Genomic DNA, 13,554 nt, shown 5'->3' with positions numbered 1-13,554 from the left:
GTTACATTTGGCCTTATGCACATTCCCAATGACAACAGAGAAGCGCGGCTACTTGCACACGTAGAAATCATCAAATGCGTTCTGAAGCGGTCGATTGCCGAACATCGTAAGTCATGCACTGGAATCACCAAGTCTTCATATAAGATTTTATTATCGTCAATTGCATTCCTTTCAAACAGCACGTCCCTGAAGTGCAGAATTATAATTGGAACAACGCCGTGCGAGTTAGTATAGGCATAACGCGACGTTACGACTATTATGGGGCCATTGTAAAAATTAGAGCCGTGAATAAGCTTAAACTAGCAATAGCGCAAATATAGAGCTCGATCAACAAAGCAACATTGCCAAGCCAATTTGGATGCTCGACACCTACGCTTAGGCATACTTAGGCTGCAAGCAAGCTCCTTCTTGAGAATTTAGGCACATTAAATGATCAAAGAAGAGGCCAACTCCATTTCAAACATCAAAGGCAACGCTGTGGAATCTACGCTAGTGGTTCGATCACAAGATTTATCACTCCTCGCGTTCCATTAATGCTTCACTGCGCGATCCGACAATCCATCTCTGCGCACCAACGGTGTTTGTTCGTGTGAGCGTACACTTGAGGCTGCCGCGAAGTGATGCAAATAAAAAAATCCTGAGCCATTCCACTCTGTGAAGGTGAATAACCAGCGAAGCTGTTTAGCACACAACAGAGCCGTGACACATCATTTTTATCGAAGGTATGAACTCATTAACAATGATTTCTGTTTGCCTTCGCGTGGCAGGCGGGAGCGCCGCCCCGAGGAGCCGGCGGAAATTAGACACGCGTGACATTTCGACCGGACTGCCACCACAGAAGATCGCAAGGAAAGTAGATGCGCAAGCACTTGGAACGTCGACAAAGCGAAGGCGGTACGAACGTATATATGGCCGACGCTGGTCAAAGTGTAGTATCTCTTCTTATGACCTTAATGACTGATACGGGTTCTGTTTGGATCCAAGCTATTAAACTTACTTTTTCAAGCTGGTGGAGTGCGGAAAGCCCGATTTACCTCCGCTGCGAATCGGCCCGATATTGCGCAGTATTCGGGATGGGCCCACGGGTATTGCACATGCAGAACCCTAGCCATAGACAGCATCGCTGTAAAAAAATAAAATAAGAAAAAACACGAGAAGAAAGAAAACGAAAAGAAAAATTATCTAATGGTATGCATTAGCCGCCATATACCATAATCTGTTTGTTTCTAAGGAAAAAAACATTTTCAATCGATAGCGAACCTATATAAAGAACAGTTTCACACAATTGCAGCCAACATACATCAAGTTATTTGTAAGTGTGAACGCAGCCACTGCAAAAAGTCCCTCTAACCTCCACAGAGTGGCACCTGATGTCTGAAAGGCGGTATAGTGATCGCGAGCGGCAAACAGCTGTAGGCGGTAGAATACATTGGAGTGAAACATCAAAGAATGCCGCATGCGACAATGCCACGCAGCTGTTTGTAATCCAGCTGATTCACAGGGCGCGTGGCAGTAGATCGTGACAGAGGCGGAAGGGGCAGCTTTCTCGATCACATTTTTATAATTTTGCCATAAAATCCTGAGTATTCTTTCTTCGAGACAACAAAGTTAGTGTACTTTCACTTCGTCAACGCGGGTTATTCAACAGCGTATGGGTGCCATTCCTTTTTGCGCATTGCCCGTAGAATGTTGAAAAAAAAATGCTTTGATTGTAAGTGTTGAGTTCTTTTAGGTCTTATTTTTTATTTTGTTTGTTTTATGTTCGTTTTCAGATATTTTTACGGAAGGGCGAGCGAAGAGAGGAAGAAGAATATCGCGAGACGCTGGTTGCTGCGGGATGTTGGTGGTCTACTCAGACTCATTTTGTATATATATTGTAAATCTTCTATACTTCCAACACCCCCTAACATATTGGTGAGAGGTGCCGGGTACCACGGCTGGAAATGGAGCTCCGCAGTCTACGTCCCATCACCGTCCGCACCATAAATGACAGTGAGCACTCAGGATGAACGTCGTTGCCGCCTCCTACGTCACCTTCGCATTGTCACCTTCGTTGTCGTTGTGCAACCCAAGAATACTGGAACTTTCTGCGGGACCCATGGCGTCGACGTTGAAGAGTGGTTGGCCACGTACGAACACGTGAGTGGAGTCAACAGATGGGACCCTACGCCTATGCTAGCTAACCTGTTGTTCTACCTAAGAGGCACGGCAAAGGTGTGGTGCGAAAACTACGAAGAGGAGCTAACCAGCCGGGACCAATACAAAGAGACCTTGACAGAGTTGTTTGGCAAACCAGCCGGCCGTAGAACTGCCGCAAAGCAGCAACTGGCCTCCCATTCCCAATCCCCGACGGAGTCCTAGGTCTCGTACATCCAGGACGTGCTGGCACTTTGTCGTAAGGCCCATCACGACATGACAGAACCTGAGAAGGTCAGGCACGTGCTTAAGGGCATTGCTGACGACGCGTTTAATCTGCTCATGTGCAAAAGCTGCTCTACAGTTGATGCAGTCAATAAAGAGTGCCGACAATTCGAGCAGGCCAAAAGCCGACGCGTCTTGCAACCATTCGCCAGGCTTATCAATACTGCCACAACGTCAACGTGTGAAGATCAACCCGCCCAGTAGCATGCGTCGCCATGAGAGGACGTGGTGCAAATCGTTAGACAAGAACTGGATGCGATGGCGCCCGCAGCTTTCTGTTCGCGTAGCCCTGATGCTACCACTTTTTCAGTTCCTCTCGTACGAGCCATCGTTCACCAGGAACATTAAAACATTGGTTTACATTCTGTGTGTGCTATCACCAATCACAGAGCTATTGAACGCCCTTCTGATATTTCCGTTCCACCCCGACGCTTCTGTTCGCGTTATCGCAACCCGACTGAGTGGAGAACTGCGGACCACCAGCCGATATGTTTCACCTCTCGCCACATTGGTCATGTCGCCCGATACTGTCGCACCTCGTGGCCCTCAACACCTGGCACGCCCATCAACCTGAGCTGTTTTTATGGAAATGCCAACAATGTTTCACCCACCGCCGAGTCTACAGCGCCAACAACTCTGCTAGGAACATATGGTACAGCCACTCACCATCGCCGCGCGGGCACCAGTCTCGTTCACCGCAAACACGCCGCCCATCTTCCCGCTCGCCGCAGCCACATCGCCTTTCGTCCCCTGTGGAGTTTGGCCGCACCCTTTCGGAAAAATAAGAAATGCAGCCCTCGGAAGCGGTGCTGCATTGCCTATTACCGCAGCAAATCCTTGGTCTGTGCCCACAAGGAGAAGTGTAATAGACGTTAAAATAGACGGGGTACCTGTCCCTCGTCGACACTGGAGCCCACGTATCTGTGATGAGTGCTAGCCTACGTGGACGTTTAAAGAAGGTCCTCACCGCAGCAGCAGCCCGAGTGCTTCGTGTGGCCGATGGCGGCGTGCTGGTTGTTCTTGGAATGCGTACTGCGCGTTTAATTAGTGCCGGCCGCCCTACTTCTGGTCTCTTTGCTGTGATAGACAACGGCCCTCAAGACGTTATCTTTGCAATGGACTTTTTATCCACTCATTCTGCTCTGATCGAATGCGCGACCGGCGTTCTTCAGTTGGAACTGACTCAACTCGCCGATGCTCCGAGCACTGCCCCACCGCACTTGTGCTAACTTCACGATGTGCGTCAGTGACCCGAGGCAGTTACTTGCGTCACTTTGACCGCTCAGCCACAACTTTCTGACAGTGAATATGTGCTTCGCCCTATCAGCGACGTGCATTTGAACCAGAACGTTGCTGTTCCGCATACGTTGGTCACGGTTACAAATAACGATGTCCTTCTACCGCTTCTGAATTCCAGCCTGTGCTCGCAAGTGATTCCGGCCGGCGTGTTCTTAGCCAGCCTTTATAGTGGTTCCGAATTTGGCATTGAGAGTCTGAATGCTGAGATTGGCCTTATTGGTGCCAATTTCAGCTCACAGCACTGGTTCCTTAACGGATGACTAAGGATAACGCGAAAATGATTGCACCTGACCTCACCTCTGCGCAAGCCACGGACACACATCACCTGCTTGAATCGTACAGTGCCATCTTTGATTTCGGCGACTGGCCTTTAGGCCAAACATCAGTTGCTCACCACCGAATAAGCACTGGAAAGACGAATCCTATTCGTCGGCATCCCTATCGGGTATCGCATGCTGAATGTCGAGTAATCCAGTGGGAAGTGGACAAAATGCTCCGCAAAGGGGTCATCGAGCTATCAGCCAGCCCTTGGGCTTCGCCTGTCATCCTTGTGAAAAAGAAAGGTGGTACCTGGCATTTTTGCGTCGATTATTGCCACTTAAACAAGATCACACGAAAAGATGTCTACCCCCTACCACGCATCGATGACGCCTCTGACTGTTTGCACGGAGCTAAATACTTTGATCCGGCTACTGGCAGATTTCAGTATGAAATTGACCGCGAGAAGACCGCCTTCATCACGACGGATGGCTTATATCAGTTCAAAGTCATGTCCTTTGGTTTATGCAATGCTCCTGCGACATTTGAACGTATGATGGACTCTCTTCTGCGCGGCTACAAATGGACCACGTGTCTTTGTTACCTTGAAGACGTTATTGTTTTTTCTCCCACGTTCGGCAACCACTTTACCTGACTCACTGCAATTCTAGCAGTTTTCCGAAAAGGCGGCCTTCAACTGAACTCCACGAAGTGCCGATTCGGGTGCCGTTAGATTACCGTGTCGAGACACCTCGTTGACGCATCCGGTGTCCAACGAGATCCAGAAAAAGTTCGCGCCATTCGCAGTTTCCTTGTGCCACATTCTGCGTCTGATGTGCGCTACTTCATCGGCCTGTGTTCTTACTTTCGTCGTTTCGTCAAAAACTTTGCCGACGTTCCTCGGCCTTTGACAGATCTTCTAAAGAAGAACATGCCATTCTCATGGGGCCCGGAGCAGGCTCACGCGTTCGCCGCTCTCATCGGGTTTCTGACCACCCCTCCCATACTTGCCCACTTTGATACATCTGCACTGACTGAAGTCCAGACTGACGCAAGCGGCCACGGCATCGGCGCTGTTCTCGCCCAACAGGAGAATGGCACCGTGTGCGGGATAGCTTACGCCAGCCGCCTGCTGTCACTTGCTGAGATAAATTACTCCATCACCGAGCGGGAATGCTTGGCTTTAGTTTGGGCTGCCGCCATGTTCCGGCCATATTTGTACGGCTGCACGTTTTCGGTCGTTACAGACCATCACGTCCTCTGCTGGCTGTCTTCCCATCAGGACCCCACAGGACAGCTTGGTCGCTGGGCTTTGCGGCTTCAGGAATTTTCATTTGTTGTCAACTATAAGTCTGGACGTCTGCACAAGGACCTGACGGCCTCTCACGTCACCAAGTGGATCCCCCTGATCCTGTTGCGCATGATCCGGTGAGCTGCCTGATGGCTTTGACTGACATGACCGACATGCGCGCTGAACAACAACGCGACGCGTCCTACAGGCCATCATCGCCGCAGTGCAATCTGGCAGCACCGACGGCATCTGCCGCATGTTCGTGCTATACGACGGCATCCCCTACCGCCACCCTATCAACCCTGACGGCCCTAAATGCTCCTTGTATTTCGTCGTCATCTGCGATCCGTCCTTCTCGAATAACTTCACGATGCACCGACGGCGGGACACCTTGGAGTTTTGCGTACATGCAACCGCGTACTACGCCGGTTCTTCTGGCCGGGTCTCTACCGCTCTGTGCGTCGTTATGTCGCAACTTGCGAATTTTGTCAGTGCCAGAAGAAACCTCCTCAGCCACCTGTCGGCCGACTCCATCCAAATGAAGTTCCACCTGAACCATTCTTTCGCGTAGGCCTTCACCTGCTTGGCCCTTTTCGGACGACGACTAGAGAGAATACGTGGATCGCCGTCGCTACTGATTACGCGACACGCTACGCGATAACAAAGACGTTGCCGACTAGTTGCGCAACAGACGTCGCCAATTTTATCCTTCACGACGTCATTCGCCAGTACGGCGCACCTTGACAGGTACTTATAGACCGCGGCCGCTCGTTCATGTCTCGAGTTGTGTACGACCTCCTCCGCTCTTGTGCCACAGAGCATAAGCTGTCCACCGCCTACCACCCACGAACGAACGGTCTTACAGAACGTCTCAACCGAACACTCAGAGATGCTATCGATGTACGTTTCCAAATATCACCGCGACTGGGGCGCCACGTTGGCCTACGTGACATTCGCGTAAAACTCATCCCAACATGACACCGCAGGATATTCACCCTGGTATCTTTTGTATGGCCGCGACCCGACTTTGCCTTTTGACACCATCCTACCTTCTGTGCCCTGCATTGCCACTGAGTACGCTCATGAGGTCATCGATCGCTCTCACATGGCGCGTCAAGTCGCCTGACCTCGCGTATTAGCCTCGAAGCATCTGAAAAAAAAAGAGCATTACGACCGTTGCCACCGAAGTATTCAGTTCGCCCCAGGTGCTTGGGTGCTGCGTTGGTTACCATGTCGTTAGGTCGGCCTTTCCCAGAAGCTTCTTTCTCACTACACAGGGCCTTATGAAGTCCTGCGTCAAGCCAACGACGTTGATTACGAGATCGCGCCGTTACAGTTTCATCCATCCTCAAGTCCGCCACCTGTTGACATCTTGCACGTTTCGCGGCTAAAGTCATACTTCGCTCGCACTTCTTCGCCTCCCATGCGCCGAGACGGCGTTTCACCATCCGGGGGTCACGTTAAGGAAGAATGAACGAATAGAGGAAGAAAAATATCATGAGACGCTGGCTCCTGCGGGTTGGTGGTGGTCAGCCATCTTAACTACTCAGAATGAAGTGTAAGGTTGTATTAGGGACGATGGTAAGTTGTCCCAAGAACACCCGCATACAAGGCCTTAGCCGCTTTACTAGCATTCCCGTGGTCTACGGACCTTCACGATAGACCTCAAGAACGCCGGCCTCTACCCGTCTATAGAGAACACGGTTCGTTTGTGTCCGTCGCTTTCTTCGTGTCTCTCCCTTCCCTTCTCTTTCTGTGTTTCTTTCCCCTTATTTGCCCCCATTTAGGGTAGCCAACCTGAACTATCTGTGTTAACCTCCCTGGTTTTTTATGCATCCTTTCTCTCTATCTCTCCCCCCCCTTTGGTAATGTACTATTCAAAGTAATAATTTTTCCCTCGTCCTTCTTCCACTTCCGGGGTCTCCTGGACATGACATAGTTGCTAGCGCTTGCAAGAACAACGGAAAAAGGTTGGGACAGGACGTAGCGCTCTGTCGTGCCCCAATTTTTTTTCGTTAGTCTTGCAAGCGCTAATAACAATGTCACCGCAAATCACCAACTTGCCCAACTTTCTGCGGTTATTACTATTAAGCGAGCCAAGACTGCACCTTTTGCCGAACTGGTTCAGCTCGTGCCCGGAACTTGGCGACGACTTCGGGGTCGATCAACTCGCGATGGGCTTCTGCAGCTTGCATCGCTGCTCCGTCTTCGATTTGGGCTCGACTTTTTAGTCACGTGACGAAACCGGTGCGTCCATAGCGTAAACAGAACCCGTAGCAACTGCCAGAAGAGGTCAACCCAGCGCACCTCCGCCTACCCTCCTCCTCCGCGACTGTTCGCCTCCTTTCTTCTTCCCCGCTTAGCTCAACGCCACCCAGACTTTCCGCTAGGTGGCATTGCTTTGCTGAGCACTGGGAGAGTGTTAAAATATTTCTACAGGCAGTATATTGATTCAGAGTAGAAGAAAATAAATAGGAAGCCTACCAGCAAGTATGCCCCTGGTATGGCGAGTAACATCGCAACAAAAAACGTCACGCAGAAAGTCAGAGAGGCTGAGACATTTTCATAGGTGGCGTCAATGGGAAAGAAACCTGCTATGAGTAACTACTTAAAAGGAAGAAATGAAGTCAGGAAACAAACAATTTATGATAACTTAAAGGAGATTTAAGCTCTTTACTTTTCGAAGCGAGATGAGGTTGCCTTAGAACACGCACCTATAAAGTGAGATATAAGAAGGAAGAAGAAGCATGTGCTTGCTGCGGTGTAGGAAGGGAAGCGATGGAGCATGTTTTATTATAATGTGAAGATATCTACCCAGCGCTTCATTTAGGCACCTCTGGCCACCTTGAAGCCATTGTGTTCTGCGAGAGCAGAGGAAAACCAAATATGTCGCAGATAGAAATTATTAAGAGGTGATTGGAAGATCGGTGGAAGAAAAGTAGGTAAACGAGAAATAATGGTGGCGTACGAAAACAAAAATCCCAATAGAGGGCTTAGAAAGTTTGGTGATGGGGATTCTTCGTGTTCTATTAAACGCAGGTGGGACATTACACAATATAACAACAAGAGCTTGGTGGCGCAACCCACCGCCAAGCCAAAAGTGGGCGTTCATGACAACCTTGCATACATCGGTCCTCAGTGCTCTACCTTGTAATTTCCTCGGCGCGCAATTCTCTTCTTCACCTGCAGGCGCCTTCCTGCTCCGGCGATCCCTTCCTTCGCGGCGACACACAAAATCTCGCCGATTTCACAAACAGTACACGCAAGCTTGCGCGTAAAAAGTATTTCTCCCTATTCTACGGAATCCCACCAGTAAGAAATAACTTAGGAAGCTGCAAAAGCAAGAAAACAATAAAGGAAAATAAAGAAGAAAAAGAAGAAAGAGAATAAATAGAAGGAATAGAAGTATGTTGTTCTTAAGATTGTTCTGTGGCTCTAGATTGGTCTTTTCATTCATAAGAACAACTAGCTGGAATAAATAAGCGCGAAATAGAGACTCACCACTCTGAGATGATCCCCTTCGTCCCAGGACCATCGTCGAGTTTCCAGGCTAGCAAACTTTATTCGCCAGCCATTTGAATACGCCGCACTAGTGAAGCAAGAATAGTCTGCAGTGACAGCGAAACAGCCCCATGTCATTACTGGCGAAGCGGTCGCAACTCTGCCTCCTAGTGTATGGATGGACTTCTTTCTTTTATTTTTTTTAAGTATAGGGCTCTTTCCCAGCCATTCTGCTTTGAACCTCCCCATCGTTTCTCTTTTCTTTCCGTTTCTTATTTCCCGGTCGCTTCTCGCTTTATCAAGTGGCGTCCCCAAGAGGCCATGTACTTCAGAAATATTTCCTGCCTACTTGTGGGTTTTCGCCATCAAGCTTATGGGGCTGAAGCAGGAAACCTAAGTTTACCGGAGGGAAAAGACAGCGAGAGGCGTTGGGAAGTTGTGGAAGCTTGGGGGTTCTGTTTGAGCAAAGCCATTTGGAGAAAAAGAGAGCCCGGGGAATAAAAGACGCGATGAAAACAGTATGCTGAAGCACGTTGCAACACGTGGTATAAAACATGAAATGGATAAAGAAACTGCGCAAGAGTATAGTTGGACGAATGCAGCCAAATAAAGTATTTTCTGGGTAAGCACGTCAAGGAAAGCTTTAGAGAAGAAAGACCAGTCATATACAAAATTACGTCGCTTTTTCTGTCTTCTTTTGTGTTTGTATGTTTAATGGTATTCTACATTCGCCTGTCTGTTCTGCTCCACATCGTACTTATTCAGTGCAGGTGAGAGCCGTGCATTTTGAATTCACATCCAAATTCTTTCCTCACTCCGATTTTCGCCTTTTTCAGGTACAGGGGCGCTATAACCTAAAACTATTCCAAACTTTTCTATTCCAATTCGGCGATCAGCCTACCGCGATTGGTCAAAAACTTTTTTGGACCAGCCCCACTTCACCTGTCTGTCACCCGACGTCACGAAAACCGCGATAGCTCCCCATCTGATATGACGTGCCCACACGGATTATGCATAAGTTGACCGAGCAAAACAAAAATAGTTATTTCTCATTCGACGCTTTTTCGCCATAGCCCTCGGCTATTGGTCAAAAGTTTTCGGCCTGTACCCACTTCACCTGCCTCTCACGTGACGTCACAAAACCGCAAAAACTTACCGCGTCGAAGTGACGTGTAGACGTTAAAGATGCATTAATATGCCGAACAAAAGTGAATTTTCTTCTGAGTAGCCGCTGGCTGCCCCGTTCCCAAAGGAATAAAAGATGGCTGCCACCGTACGCTCCGGCCCTGGCTACTCGCCCCTGCCAGAGAGCATGGGTTTATTTGCGTCTAATAAAACTTATTGCGTGGCCATGTAACGTTTTCGAGCACTTTTGGCACGTTTACGACCTCGTTCTGCCAACTCTTCTTTGTTGAGTATCCGTTTTAGCGTCATTATTATTCTTCCGTTGCATGCCGCCGCGATTGTCGACGAGCCACCGCAAGCTAAGACAAAGCAGAACAATCGCAGACGCTGGCACCACCCTCTTCATCCGGTTATCGATATTCGCTGCAGTAGCTCGGCCCCATCGAATTCCTCTCCACTTGAGCATGCTCCTCGCAACTTGTGAGCCAATTAGATAAGACAAGCCGCGCATTGCAGGTAATGTTATTCGTTTTTCAAGCAAACAAAATTGACCTCCTGTGAACGAGGGGACCATTTGATTGGTTTGTTCAGACAACCGTGCGGGTGACCGCCCGATGCTTGCGTCGGCGGTTACGCAAATTTGACGTCAGGAGATCGGAATAAAAACAAATTGGAATAGTTTTAAGTTATACGGCCCCGGGTTCCATAATATCTTAAAGGAGCTTAGCGCTTAGCTTAATCACACGAATTTGGGCATAAGTCGTTGCCTTATGTAATGCAAAAATCGGCTTATTTTTAGCATATATATAATTGTTGCTTTTTAGACATGGGGTGGAAAGGTTGACGCAGCCTTTCATTTGTTTTCGTGTTCTTTCCCTCTCGGGCTTTGTATTTCACAGCGATCAAACCTACGCACACCATCTCGCGCAGTGTGATAAATACCATGATTTCCAGCCGGTCCTGTGGATGTCTCGCTTCATGTTGTAGTCGATCGCGACGTCATCCTCTTTTCCGAAGATAACGAAGGTTTTTCACCTCGTATTCGCTTTTCCTCCCCCTACGCACACACACACACTAGCCCACGTTTCAATCTTATCACTCTATTGTTTCACACACCGGAGAGTCTGTTCACTCATTTTCAAGATTCTTTTTAGCTGCTCTCCTTGTAATCGCAAGCCCCTCGACGTTAACTGTATATGTGAGTGTGCTGCTGCGTTTTGCTGGGGGCCAGCGAATATATTTGTAGAAGTACTCGAAAACATTATAGGAGTATTTTCACGGTGTCCCGGTAGAACAGAATTCGTTACCGAGTTTATATTCAGAGAACGTAGTGGGATGAGAAAGCAAATTTGCAGATGTTTGGGGTCATTAAGGCCGAAATAAACTTTTCTAAACCGTAGTTTCTTTTTTTTTTTGCCTGTCTTCAGGCAGCCTATGATTCGCTTAAAGTTTCTTTATGCAAAAAAGGGGTGAGGCGTGCAGACAGGACACAAGAGAAGAGTAGTGGACAACACGAACGCCGTGTTCTCTTCTATTGTGTCCTGTCTGGACGCCCGACCCCTTTTTTGCATAATACATTGTTACCAACTAGCTCAGCTTTCTGTCGTCCTAAACTTTGTTTTTGTGTGACCTCAGAGAATGAAAAGTGACAACAAATTTACCTTTGGGGAAGATAGGTGGCAAGTTATGTGTAATGTACACCGAGAGTTGTAAATCTGTACAGGTTAATTACAAACTGCTGTTGCTGACAAACTGTGCTGCTGAGGTTGGGGGGGGGGGGGGGGGTCGAGGGTTTCATTCAGGCCCAGGCTGCCGCATTTTGATGTAGCGGAAAGGAAAAACGCTTGTGTACTTAGATATTAGTGCACGGTAAAAAAACATAAGTTGACAAAATTAATTTGGAGACCCCCACTACACAATGCATCATAATCACTTCTTGGTTCCGACACATAACACTTTATAATATTTCAATTACAGGATTTGAAGGTACTTATTGAATGCTCATATTTTCTCGGTCTCCCCACTGTGTAAACGAGGTACGATGTTCACATTTCGTTGAAACAGAACAAAAATGTTGTCGCTGATGCACAGTTTTTTTTTTAGCAGCCTGGTCATTTCGGCTGAAATCAAGGGCGCATACCTACTTGTGTTTGACTGACCAATACAATGTATTGAACCAATTCCAGGCCAAGGAGCTAGGCTTGATTATACTTAAGTTTTCAGCTGATTCCGTGGTCTTCAAGCTCGACTGTACAATATCTGTTTAAACCGTCCACGCTAATTACAGGTATTATACAAAATTTTGTATTCAAAGGCATCAGAGCTCTAGAAGCACTCTTTACGAAATGCGTAAGAAATTTGTTCAATAATATCCCTGCAAAAGTCAACGGGCCCCAACGTTGACGTTCTGAGGGTATAGGGGTTATAGTAAGGCTGATGTTCGGGCACAGTTTCGAAAGAATTGGCCAAAAAAACTTATGAAGCAAGTGCTCAAAGGTGTTGTACGGGTGTTATGCGTTATTTTACAACAGTCCCAGGAGGGCTGCGCATGATGCCGAGTTCATTATCTGATGGAAAATTGGCCCTATGTGAGGTGGTTCACAAAGAAAGTCAACCTTTATGAGCACTGCAAATAACAACCGTATGCGTTCTTTATCCTCCTGTTCTTCACGCGTAATATGAGCAGCGTCACAGCTTTCCCCGATGTCACGTTGTTAACGTTTTGCAAAAATAAAAGGTAAGCTATTGGTCATGTATAGGCAAGGCTTATTGTGTGCGAAATAATTAGGACTCGTGCAGTAAAGTGCATATGCCGCTGCTCCGACACATTATATATGTGTTTTGCTAACGGCGGAGAATTTCAGCCGCCGTCCTGGGAGAATAATTACTGCCACAGAGATTGTATGTGGTAAGATTAGAATATAAACATCAAAGCCAATGTGAATGTGAAGTGATATATACATTTGTGAGCAATAATTACAGCCTTCGTAATAAAATCATCATCAAGTGCTCAAAAAAGACATACAGCGGTTATCCTCTATTTCCCAGCGCACCGAGATAGCTGTAGGTGTGTTACAACTATTTCTTACATAGTGAAAATTGGAGACGTTTAAGAGGATACGTGAAACAAAAATGTAGCGTTTTATGCTTAATTATGGGGCGTGAAAATAATTACTGTAGTCTTATTTTCAACTTATCTCTATGCGTACGAGGCATCTGCGGTGTTAGGCGTAGAACGGCGCGATAACTGAACGAGCTTTACAGGAGGAACAATGAAACTTGTCGAGACCAAATTTGGCTAAATTGGGGGAGAGAATATGGTGCTCATGGCGCGTGATGTTACGAGGGGACGCTCCTCGAAACTAATGTTTTGTTACTTGTACTAGAGGTTTAGAAATTCAGCAGGTTATACAGTTTTCTACGCAGATTTCAAAAATTCATTACTTCTTATGTAGCTGTTATAGTTCCTGAGTTATATGATGCACAATGGGATAATATATTCTTCTTTCGGGCACTTTTTTATGTAATAAATTTTCACAAAAAGCATCTTGCTGTAGCTTGTTTAGCTCTTTGTAGATCACAAAGTGCCAATATCTAGTTAAAGAGCGTGCACAATTAGCGGAACTATGAAAAAAAATTAGACCATTTCAACTATTTTT

At 47.3% G+C, this 13,554-nt stretch overlaps 1 non-coding gene across 1 annotated transcript; it reads left to right on the top strand.

Annotated features, from left to right (window-relative positions):
• Nucleotides 1–904: 904 nt before the first annotated feature.
• On the top strand, nucleotides 905–1,088 carry LOC142573448 (U2 spliceosomal RNA). Its single transcript, XR_012826320.1, has one exon. It is a non-coding gene; the product is annotated as a U2 spliceosomal RNA (small nuclear RNA).
• The last annotated feature ends 12,466 nt before the right edge of the window (nucleotides 1,089–13,554 follow it).

The sequence above is a fragment of the Dermacentor variabilis genome, chromosome 2 (genome assembly GCF_050947875.1).
Source record: "Dermacentor variabilis isolate Ectoservices chromosome 2, ASM5094787v1, whole genome shotgun sequence".
Classification (NCBI taxonomy): Eukaryota; Metazoa; Arthropoda; class Arachnida; order Ixodida; family Ixodidae; genus Dermacentor; species Dermacentor variabilis.
Note: the sequence above shows the minus strand (reverse complement) of the source record. Positions and strands in the feature narration are given on the sequence as shown.